This window comes from Lissotriton helveticus, chromosome 2_1 (genome assembly GCF_964261635.1).
Source record: "Lissotriton helveticus chromosome 2_1, aLisHel1.1, whole genome shotgun sequence".
Taxonomy (NCBI): Eukaryota; Metazoa; Chordata; class Amphibia; order Caudata; family Salamandridae; genus Lissotriton; species Lissotriton helveticus.
The window spans coordinates 317,737,211-317,749,803 of record NC_136059.1 but is presented as its reverse complement, the minus strand read 5'-3'; positions in this window follow the sequence as shown (position 1 = coordinate 317,749,803).

Below are 12,593 nucleotides of genomic sequence, written 5' to 3'. Positions count from 1 at the left end.
ACAGTGAATATGGTGGGTGGTCCACATTTTACCTGCTTGTTAGGATTGATCCCCCTGCTCATCCTAATATTTCTACTTCACCAGGTAGACAAAGATATACTATTCTTTGGGGGTACATAAACACACCAAACTCTTCTAAACTAAGGGCCGATATGCAGTCATGCGGTATATCATCCTGTTACTAAGCAAGTCAACACAATTGGATGTTACGATATCATCTTCAAAAATATTACCTGACCTATTTATTGTCTCCTTAATATTGTTCACAGAAGTATAGTCCCATTGGATGTAGATTTACTATTTTTAACTCCATTGGGGCAATACTTTTTGAAAATGTTTGTGAGACAATATTTACATGATATTCTGACAACGATATTGCTGTATCATATGTTTCAACTGTCACAGATTGCTATCTTGCTACCAAACTCTTAGACCTAATCGATAATGGCCCGACTAGATAGAGGCTACACATTCTACCCCAAAGGTATACCACACATGTACCATGATTTCCCATTCATGAAAGCAATGGACAACCCACTCTTATGACCAATGATCCTAACCTGGAAAGCTATTCATAAGCATCTGACCATGTCACACTTTTAAACTCCATTTGAGTGGAAAACCAACTGGGGTAAAACATCAAATGTGTGGTAACCATACCTCTTCATGAAAAAATGATGCACCTGCGCGAACCACAGTATCCAGAATGAAGGACTGTGAGTTATGTTGTTTTATGCATTGGTGTTGCAGAAAATACCTAACACAGAGAAAAATGAATTTGTATTTGCAGCCAGCAAAATACTACTTTTAACTGAGTGGGAAAGAAATATGCAACACAGTGTAGTAATGATCTTACAATGTTGCATGACTTTTAATTTATTGCTAAATGCTAAATGAAACCTATTTCCCTCTGGAGGATTTTAACTGGATTTTCCGTGGTTGATTAAATCTGGCTATGCAGCGCACTTTGGTAAATAACTTACGCCTTTCTTGGATAATTTCCTTAACATTGATGCACATTATGTATTTTCAGTATTAATTTTCGAGAATCTAGTTCTTAAAACACTCCAGCCCTTACTGGGAAATCTTTTTCTGACGGCTATTCTGGATAAATACAGAACCAAATGTGTTCCTTAGAATGCAAAGCGTGCCTAAAATAGCGCAGTTTTGTACATTCAGTGAAAGAATTCCAAACATAATACCAAAGCTTTTTCAGTCAGGTAGCACATTAGTCTTTGGGGTGCCAATGTTAGTTATAAGTGAATAGCCAAGTAAATGTATTCACACACTAGAAATTAAAAGTGGTTCTGATGGTTCAGTACTTTATTCATTTCCCCCAAAAAAGATGTGCCTTTCAGTTCAAATTAAAGCAAATAAAGGACTATTTCTCTGTCAAACCGCTTTGAATTTTTTGGGCTGAAAACCATATCAACAGTTTTAGCTGTTTTTTTACTTGCACTGGACATCTTCTAAGGGTGGGGAGATATATGGCCAGAACAGCAAAGAAACATAATGTTTTTCCCGTTTACACAAAATATGCAGGCACCGCGGTAGTTTGGAGAAAGCTATTAGAGCCTTCTAGTATATTGAAGCAGATTATGAAAACAGACATAATATGAAGAATTGGTAAATCAGTGGGGGGAATCTGTATCCAGTTTACAATAAACTACAAGGTGCGGACAACCCGTAGGTTTCTGTTGAGGGGCCACAATAATGAAAGGATTGTTTCTCGCAGCAGAACTCATTTTACACTGTGCAGGTGCGGCCCGTCACGTACAAAAGCCTCTTCGGAGTTTGCAGGATTCCGAATGTTCTGCATCCTACGATCCAACCGTCAGCCTGAAGAGGAAGGCATGACCCTTAACATCCAGCTATTGTCATGTCTTTTTGTCTCTTTACCTGGCTGGCGCTGCATTAGAAAGCCCTTCTTCAGCAGCAGGACAGCCACGCCAGGGAAAGAAGATCAAATTAACATATGTATAGCCAGAGCCAAGCATTCCCATCCCCCAATCCTCCATGTATTTGCTTTAGGTATTCAAGAAAGACGACTTTACGAAGCAGTCACCACATCTTAAGCCGTCAACATTAGGTCATTTGAATCTCGTCAGTAAAACGGAATACTGACTCAGCGATAACACAGTTTGAAAATGTAAAAGGTGCTTGGTTTTTTTACAATTTAGTTGTGATAGTAAGCAATATATAAAGGCAATTCAAACAAATGTAAACACCACAGATTGTTATAAGCTGAACTTTCTCAGTGTATTAAAACTATTTTCAAAGTAACGTTGTGCAGAAAGATTACACTTTTCCTCATAAGGCTGGATTAAAAGATAAAAAATTAGTTTTCCAAAACTGAGATGACACATGTGATTAAATCTGAAATGGAAATCACAAGCTTTTAAAAACCTTCACTGTATTCCAACACGCTGCTACAAAATGGAATATTGTTCAATCATTTCCCAAATGGTGGGTAGTACATCGAATTAGAACATTCAACAACCTACTTATATTTCGTGGGTGCTTCAAATTCACATTTTACTGTTAGCTGAAACTATATTCCCACTCACAGCAGAGAAACAGAAACAGACATAAGGAGCCAGAAAAAGATTGACAAAGAGAATAGAGGGACCAGAATAGATCACTAGATAATTGACAGTGAGAGACATAATGAAAGTGAGAGCGGTTGCGATACAGCCCTATACGTAGATATATTGGCAGATAAGGATGGCCAGAGGACCAGAAAGCCAGAGAGATAGACAGAGATGGTTACAGATAGAAACAGACCTAGATATTGAGCTATGTATAGAGATTGGTGTGTAGAGAGATAGAGATATGGAGAGATAGACAGGTCCAGGGGCGTAGCTAGAGCTTGTGGCGCCCGGGGCTATCCCTCAGATTGCCGCCCCTGGTATGGGGGCGATGGGGGTGCTGGGGAAAAAAGGACGGCGAGCACTTGAAAGAGGTCCGAGAGACATGTAGTAACGCCGCTAATCGTTACCTCGATCATGCAAGTTACATGCACATACAAAGCTACACAGTTGAATACACTGGTAACTGGCAGTACAAAAGAGAACACACAGACTGCATGATCTATCTGTGGACTCAGAAAACCGCATGTGGTCAGTCAGCTCCACCTTGCCAACACAGAGCAGATACAAAGCCCACTCTGGTCACCCAAAGGCTGGAAGTGGAGCCAATGGTGGAAAGCTGAGAGCCGCCTGTCCTGTGGGCTGAGCCTGTAACCTACCCCCAAGTCTACCCAGGGCACGGGAAGGGAGCCACTGTCGAGAGAGACAAGGGCTGGGAGGCAGCCCCAGAGCAGGCTGTCGAGCCTGTGAGTGACAGCCCTCCTCAGCGACGGAGCCAAGTCTTGCGGTTGCTTCCCTTACTCACGGCGTGCCCACTTCTGACGCCCCGCCCGAGGCCAGGTTACTGGAAATTGTGGGTACAGAACCGTTGGAGTTCTCCTCCCATTCCACAACAGATTTGCGGCAACACAAAATATTCCATGTATCAGAGTAGGTTTGACGTTTTAAGAGACTTTGAGGGCCTCTACCCTAGAGGCTTCGGAGTCAGCCACTTAATGAATAGAGAAATGTTCTGACTCATCTAACTGTTTCCCTGCTTTGCTCTGCACAGACTCCTGTTTCTATCCGTTAGTATGGATGAAATGAAACTGCCTGAAGCGCATCAGCTCACATTTGTGGAAACAGAACTTTGCAGAGGGTTGAATAGTTAATGACAGGGAGAAGTTATTTTCACAGAAGTCTTAAATGAATAAGTGCCTTATGAATAAATTGAGGAAACATTATTAAAAAGTTATTCAATAAAGCCCTCTAGTCAAATAAATACCCCAATAAATAAACATTATATTTCTGATTAAATTGGAATAAATACAAGATTAAAATATGTTTTAAACCGTTGCCAGATCTCTCTTGCCACAATTGTAAATTGTTTATACTTTCTACTGTTTGTCTGCTAACGTTTTAACTCTGGGATAAACCACCTTAGAAGCTGGAGAAAAAAAAAGAGAGTCCGTATTTAGGCCCAAGATGTTTTAGGTAGATTTGTTTCAATTAAACATTGCTAGAGTTTAAAATGTCTCATTAATTTAATAATTGTTGAAATTTTTATATCTGAATCTCTGAGGGATAGAGTGAGAGTCTGTAAAATCATGCTCGATGTTATTTGACCTAAATTCTCTGTTGGCACGATAGGAATTGATAAGGTGACTGAATCTGCGGACCACGATATGCAAAGCAGAGTGATTTAAATTGTATTCTTTTACCGATATGCAGCCAATGAAGTGTGATGAGGGCCGGGCGAGCTGACTGAGATTTAGGTATGCCCAGCAGAGTGCGAGCCGTGGCAATCTGGATGACTTGCAATTTCTTAGTGACCGATAGTGGACTGCCTATTTAAAGAGAATTGCCATAGTAAGGTCAAGATAGACTAAGACCTTGGACCACTGTTCTACTTGCTTCCATTTAGTATCAAAACTCATATTAAGTTGTATAAACTGATCATTAGTCACTGGCAAAGAAAAATTGCCAATCACCCAAGTGCCCTTCTCTCTATCTCGTAGGCAGATTCATTCTGCCAGCTTTTAACCAGGGTGACCAAAAGACTCCATTTCATTGTCACATTCCTAACCTTTCCTGACCAGGGATTTCCTTTTAACTAATCATTGTTTTCAGGTGTTTTGGTCCGATTGAGTCAAGTGAACTGCATTTCAAGTCGCTGAGTGCACTGATATGTAAATTTAAAGCACATGACTCATAACAAAGAGGCAATGACTAAAATAAAAGAATAACAGTCGTGTATGCATTGGAGATTATGGACTAGTACAGAAGTAAGCGCCTTTGATTAGTGTATCAGGGAATTCCAACTCTGCTCCACTGAAAACCGGAATGGCCGACATCATGTGGGATAAGGAAGAGGCCACCTCACACCCGGACACAGTCAGGCCACAAACAAACAGCCTGAAAAAACTGCCAACCCTGAAATATAAGACGTTCAATTTCGAAGAAGCAGCACCCCCTGTTGATACTGCCAAGGATTTCAGCATGGAAGAAAAACATAACATATCACTCAGAGACACAAAAATGAGGAATGAAACAAAAATCCTTCATGCGTCTAAAACTTAAAAGCGTTTTTATATTGCTCTCAATTATATTTTCCTATTAAATTAGCATTTATACAACGATTATTTTAGCACCATAAATATATACATTTGTGCAATAAATCAGGATACTTGTCGCATTATACACATCCGTTACTACAACAGTCGTCAGCATGCAACTATCATATGCCTAGATGTGTAATCAATACTCACCACAGGTGTATTGCCTCAATGTAAGTGTAATAAACAGAGCAAGGTTATCACACCATTCTCACCCCGCATCAGCTTTACACACAAATCCTTATATGCTTTTTACTACCCTCTTGTGGGCCAGATATTAACCAGGAATGTGAACGTGGATGCTACTTGTGAAGATGTACAAGTTGGTGCTACTTTGAAAGATAATGAAGCTGTAGCACATGCGGAGTAGGCGGCACTTCCAAAGAAAATTCAAATAGAAGCTTCCAGTTCAGATTCAGATATACTGATAGAGCTCGTCCCATATGTAAAGGAGTGCTTAGTAATGGCACAGCCGAGAATCCTGGACTTCTGCCTCAATGTGAAAAAAGTGTTCATGTTTAACTCAGCCACCCACCCCTCTGAACCTGCTGCTCCAGCTGTCCTCTTACCTCACTCGCCGCTCCGGGGTCTCTATGGCGAGGGGTGGTTGGGTCGAACTTCAAGTTTACTTAATGACTTCTTCAGCAGTCACTGCTACGTTTTCAACGCGAGGGCTGGCCAAAATGTCATCCCAGGGCCGTCATTGGTAGCGCTCGGGCGCTACAAGATTGATGGCCCTGGAGGCTCGTTTGGACCAACGACAGACAGACTGTTGTCAACAGTCAAGCAACCACAAACGCGGGACCGACTGTTGGCTATTTGGAAATGAAATCAAACAAACAAGAAGAAGCAGGCCAGGCGCTCGCAGCGCGCTGCTTTGCTTTCTCAAACTGGGACGTGGCACTGGAGGCCTGTTGCGGCCGCGGCAGCTTTTATAACTTACTTGGGGACACTGTGTTCACTTCCCAAATTAGTTATAAAGGCTGCCGCGGCCTCAATGGGCTACCAGTGCCTCGGCCGCCCCGAAAATAGTGCCGCCTGGGGCGGAACGCCCCCTCACCCCCCCCTAGCTACGCCAGTGGACAGGTCACCCCCCAAGGGTTTTTGAAATGGTTGATTGTGCAGAAATCCTTAAGGTACAGCAATAAAATCCATGCAAGTCACTCCCCAAGGTTTTTTTTGAATGGGTGTTTGGGCAGTGATCCTTAAGGGGCCTTTTTATACTTGTCCGGGCATGCTAATTAGAAGACCCCCAAACCCTTTATGGCTTGAGGTGGGTTTAGAACAATGTCATGGTGGCCTTTGGGCAGGAACCTTTTCTATCCTTGTATAAGCATTACAACACTTTATTACTTTGATATCTGTTACTCAAACTCATGGCCTATCTCGGGAAGAGTAGGGTTAGGCAGCTGTGCTTGGGGGGGGGGGGCATCGCAAAACTCTCTACACCTTCTTGACACTTTTATAATGGGCCTCGGGTGTTAAAGCTGTTTGGCACTTCTCCTGGGAAGGAGGGATCCCGGGAACAGGCTCTATCTCCAATCCTAAACCCCAGCACCTGTCATTTTTAAGGCCAGAGTTTTTCCTGCCAGACCTGTCATGTTTGGGACCAGCCTGTCACTTTTCCTGCCAGGCATGTCACTATTGGGACTAGCCTGTCACTTTTCCTGCCAGGCATGTCACTTTTGGGAACCCTGGGCATTGTGGTGTGTGTGAATTACATCCTACCAGCTGTCACCCCTGTTTCAAGGTCTCATGGGAAGCTTTGGCTCTACATGGCACCTGTCTTTTTTCGCATCTCAAAGTTCCTGGGTGGCTGTGGTTTATTATTTTATAATGGGCTTGTATTAGCATATTTTGGAGAATTGCCACAGGAAGGTTTGTGAGGGCCCTTGGCTGTTTTTTTTTAATTCACTTGTCATCCCTCAGCTCACACCTGTTACCATTTACCACTTTGACACCTACATGCCCAAGCCTTCCTGGTAAAGTGGCCCTGGTTGTGCTTTTAAAACATCCTATGGGTTTCCTCCCAGCAACATTTTAAAGCTCCCCTTTTACGATCAGCTGCTTCTGAAGAAAGACACTTTTTTCAAACATAAAAACACCTCCCAGTCCCTGGGCTGAGGACTCAGGACTACTCAGCAGCTGTTCAGACAACAGCTGTCTGCAACCCCCAGTTTTAAACATGCCCAGACATTTCCCTCCTACATGCACTCACTTTTCTTTGCACTTTTAAACACATATACAATTACCCATGTTTTGCAGGCAGACCTGTCAAATTTAAGGCCAGCAGTTTAGGGCCAGACCTGCCAAATTTAAGAACAGCAGTTTGCTGCCAGACCTGTCAAATTTAAGACCAGCAGTTTGCTGCCAGACCTGTCAAATTTAAGACCAGCAGTTTGCGGCCAGACCTGTCAAATTTAAAACCAGACCTGTCAAATTTTAGACCAGAAGTTTATGGCCACACCTGCCAAATTTAAGGCCAGCAGGTAGAAGTGAAAGTATCCCTATATACTACTAACGTTCACAAAAACAGTGCTAAAGTTCAACATTTTTACTTGGCCTCTCATGATTCATAGCACCTTTCTTCACACCTCCTTTTCTTGCCATTTCATTTTCCATCACATACGATATATGACTGAAAATCTGCTTGGGAGGGGCAAGATGGGAGAATAAAAATATATACATTGTACAATCTCAGGTGAAGCGCAGTATAATCGGAGGCATTTTCTTGGTTCATATAGCAGAGCGTTCACTTAAGATTTGAAGACCTGGCAGATTTATAGAGCCCAAGTGTCCCACCAGTCGCCCGGGCCAGGGTCACACGCAGAGGCCGGAGTTATCACTCATCTAACAGCTTTAAAAAAAAAATTGGAAATGCAATCATTCTGTCTCCAAACTTCAGCTTGTCAGTTTTCTTTTCTGAAAAGCAAGCTAATTTCAGACATTTCATGAATAAATCTCAATTTTGTCATTGAATGCCAGTTTTAAGGTCGAGCCTGGGTAGTGCATGACTGCTCTGCAAGCCATGCTGTATTGGAGTATGTACTTGAAGCCCCGCCCACTCTGAACCCAGGGCACGAGTTGTGGGTACACGCAGGTATACGGCGTCCACTCACTCTTTTCACAGGGTGGACGCCGCCCCCCCTGCCAAGAAGTTGGGCCCCACAGAAATATGCTGAACTTGTCCTGGTGTAAGATGCCGGGACACGTTCAGCAGCAGTTTGCTTTCCATTTCCAGCAGCAACGTGCAGGCAGCGATGGGTGTTTTGTTTTTTTACCTCCAGCCAGGCCTAAGTTAAGGGGCCATCAGGCCTCCTTTTGTTTGAATATCTTGACTGGAGGTGGCCTGGAACCTCAAACAAATGTAAATGCCACGGAGGGGAACAAAGGCACACGGTTTGCTATCTCTTCACAGGTACTTAAGAGATGCATACTTTTGCCTTTGTTCTGTCCCTATATATAAGTGCAGACATTGTACGACTCAGATGCGGTGGTCTGTCCCAGTATTAATACAAATAATTTAAATAGCACTATTTTATTTGTTTTATAGCGCTTCGTCGTGATGTCATGTGCTGTATGGCATGCGTCATGATGTCACTTGCATAGTGTCTAACTTGGTCAGTCCCTCCACTTTTTTTAATGGGACTTGTGCCCTGTCTGAATCCATATTTGTCATTGGCTTGTGGGGGCAACTCAGCAATGCCTTTAAGGTGGTCTAAGGTGCCTGATGTAAATTCGCTAGATTTGGCGTGTTTATTTTCTGAACGAACATCTATGTTGAAAATGAATATGCTTTAGGTTTGCTCCTCCGCTCACTTGCTAAAGCCCATGACTTCAACCAAGGGCTATTATCCTCTTTACTCAATTTGTTCCTATGTGAAATGGATCTAAAAAAGAAAAGAAACTCTTTGGCTGCAAATGTCTCTTTGGAAACACTATCCTGCAATCGCAAGCGCGAACCCACCCGGAAGGAATTGGAGCGCTTTACTCAGCAGTTCTCCAGTTCCAAAGGGGCAGCTCGCTGCGCCATGCTTCTCGGCTCAGAATGCCTGTAAAGTGTGTGCTTCTACTCCCAGCTGAACGCTGCTATCGCTTGTTTGCTTTTCTCCCCCTGCCCGCCACATTGTTCTGTCTATCCTTTGCTTCCCTATGCCCTCCGTCCCCCTTATCGCACCGCGCCATCCTTTTTGCTTCCCCACACCACACCTTCAGTTTTGCTTCCACACACCCACCTCGTCTGTGTTCCTTCTGCTACCTTCTGTTTGCAACCCTCCCACACACATACACACTTTTAAATAAGCATTTGGAATGCAATAGGTCTCACATTTGCAAGAGTTTAAGCTATTGGCATTGTAAATGACATTGCCTATTATTTATGTTTTAAAAACCAAAACAGAAATAAAAGGCATTGTCATTTACAATGCCAAAAGCTCAAACTCGCGTAAATGCAAGACCTATTGCATTGTAGATGCTTGTTTTACTTGTGGTGTTAAAGGTCTACTTTATCTAGTTGTTGAGTACTATTTTCTTTAATCATCTTCCCCTATTCCACCAACGACATTGCAGCATGCCGCGGTGCCATGCTTAATATTTTAGCAGATGACCACTTTTATAATTGTGTTTTGTCAATAACTATTACTTTGCATTTCTTTTTTTTACAGTACGCAATGCCGCACGTAATCACGGCTGACCGGGAAACTAAGCAACCAATTGCGCCTGCACGGCTCGCCCAACTCTATGTCAACATCTCCTCTTTTACCTCCCCGTCCCCCCCCCTCCTTCCCCTTCCCCCCACCTGTCTTAGCGATTGGGACCTGACACATGCACTACTACAGCCCATACCGCTGATTAACACTCATTCACAGCTGCACAGCGCACGTGCGCGCGGCCCTATATGTGGGTGGATATTGCATACTTGATGTTTCTCGACTGCACCGTTGTTTACTGTTCATGTTTTTCTTTTGTCTGTTGGGACATGTTGGGTGAAAACAGTGCTGGTAGGCGATTCCTTTCATTCTGCCGATTCAACAGGCTGTGTCCTGTTGCTGGGCTTGGGACAGACCTGAAACCCTTAGATTCATCTTTGCCTACAGCACTGATAAAATGTAAGATCATTACTGCGCAACTGTTGCACTGCTCATTTACATGTCACTCCTGTTTTTTGTATACTGTTATTGATGGCCCAATGCCTATTGAGTCGGATCCACCCTATTGCTTCAATCGCTGTCATGTGATGTGCACACCATAGCGGCCTGCCTCCGGGTTGTTGGCGTGACGCAGTGTACCTCTTATGTTATCTCTACATATTAAATATCTTACAAAAAAAAAACAAAAAAAAAAAACATCTCCTCTTTTATTTTCACAACACAGGTGCAGCGCTTTAGGTTGCACCACAGCACCCGCTTTTCCACTCTTTGCTCCTCATTGTTGGTCCACCCACGGGTGTGCGCTCAACTTTGAGCACCCGTTGTAATATTTTTTGGGGTTAATTGCTGTTAATATAAATATATATATATATATATATGTATATATATATAAATTTTTTTACAGTACTAACGCCGCATGTAATACTCTATGCCAACATCTCCGCTTTGGTGGGGAGAGGAGACAGAGGAGAAAGGAGCGACAAGCGGCCTTCCAGTCTGCTTTAATTTTCATTTATAGAAAGAGCGTTTTAATCCAGAATGGCCCCTTCCTCTCACAAAACTGCCACTTCACCTCTCCCTCATCAACACCCCGCTCTGATACCTATCTCTAGCTACCTAAAGAAGCTGTTCATATAAGTAAGTCAACCTTCACCTCACCTCTGTACCTTTTTCCAGCCAACGCAGCCCCGCAGCTCTCCTTGCCTTGCGGATGTTGTCTTCCCATGGTGTCAGCTTCTACCTCTCTATCGTGACCCTTCCATTCCGTGCCTTCCTCGGTCCTCAATACAATAAGATGTTGCCTGTTCCAACCAGGCTTCATGCCTCCACCTCTTCCACATCGTCCGCCCTACATACAGGATGTTGTTACCCTACCTTCTTATCTCTTTCTACCTGCACCCAACCTCATGCCCCCTGCCTCCTAAACCCTCGTTACCTGAAGGATGCTGCCTTCTCTCAGGCCTTCTTTTCCACCAACCACCCCTCCATATCATCGGCCCTTGTGGCATGAATGAATCTGGTCCTCTCAGGTCCTCAGTCTCAGAATTACTTAAAACACTACTAATTTGGTAACAAAGCATATTTACCACCACAACCTGCTTTCACATACACAGTCTGCCTCTCCTCCTCTCAAAGAACCACACACACATGCCGTCTTGACTTACTCTCCATCAGAAAACACAGACCAGGACATCAAACACACACAGCTCTACCACTCTCCATCACACATACATGCTCCCCCAACTCACCCTAACAAGCACTCAGGTCACTTCTCTATCAAATGTTTTTTCAGGGCTTTAAGTGGGGCAGGTCTCACTGGGTCTGAGCACCGACAGTTTTTAGGTCTCGCCTGCCAATGCGCTTGCGCATTGCTGACGAGAGATATAGTAAGGGGAAAAAAAAAGTCTACCAAAGACCTCTGGAATGCGGATTATGGCCAGTGCATGTGAGGCATTCAAGCGCGAAGCTGGTATCTGGACTGCTTTCGCCAGCGCGCTTGGCCTCACTCCCTGCTTCCCCTCTTACTTTTGTTTTCGCTCACACCCCATATGTTCGTTCCCTCCCACCCTTCCTTTGATGTCCCGCCCCCAAACCGCCATCAGACTTCAAAGGAATGCGCTCCCGAACTTGTTTTCTCTCTCTTTGCCGCTCTCTCTTTCTCGTTATTTCTGCCCCTTCCGCCTCGTTCTCCTTCATACACCGTCTCTGCCCCTTTCACTAATTATTTGCTGTTTTCCTTCCCTCAAATATTCAGGATTGTGCAAGCTCCGGTGTCAGCAGCTTTTCTGTGCCTCTTTGTCCATGTGAAAGTCTAGTCTTACTTCTATTTTTGTGAAGTGTCCCGGTATTTGGTTCGAAATACCCGGTCACCTTATGCTCACCGATTTTGGTTCACCCTTTGCTCTGCCATCCTCATGTCCCTTCAACATCGCTCTCTATTTCTCACTTTACACTTAAGGAACCCTAGCTCTCTCACTCGCCTGTCCTCTGCCCCTCCCAACCCTTCTCCCCCTGTCTTCTCTTTCTGTCTCTTCCCCCCAGGCTGTCATATACACACACTCTCGATCAGAGGCTCACACAAGCAGTCTCGTTCTCACTCGCCTCTCTCGGTGGCGCTTGTGTGCAGTGTTTGCACTGTCTCACTCCCTGATCGCCACCACTCTCGCTTGCTCCCCCCACCCCACCTCTGCCCTTCGCCGACTATCTCGCTCTCTTTCTTGCCTTCCTCTCTCTTTCTCTGACTCTCCGCGCTCTGGTGTGTT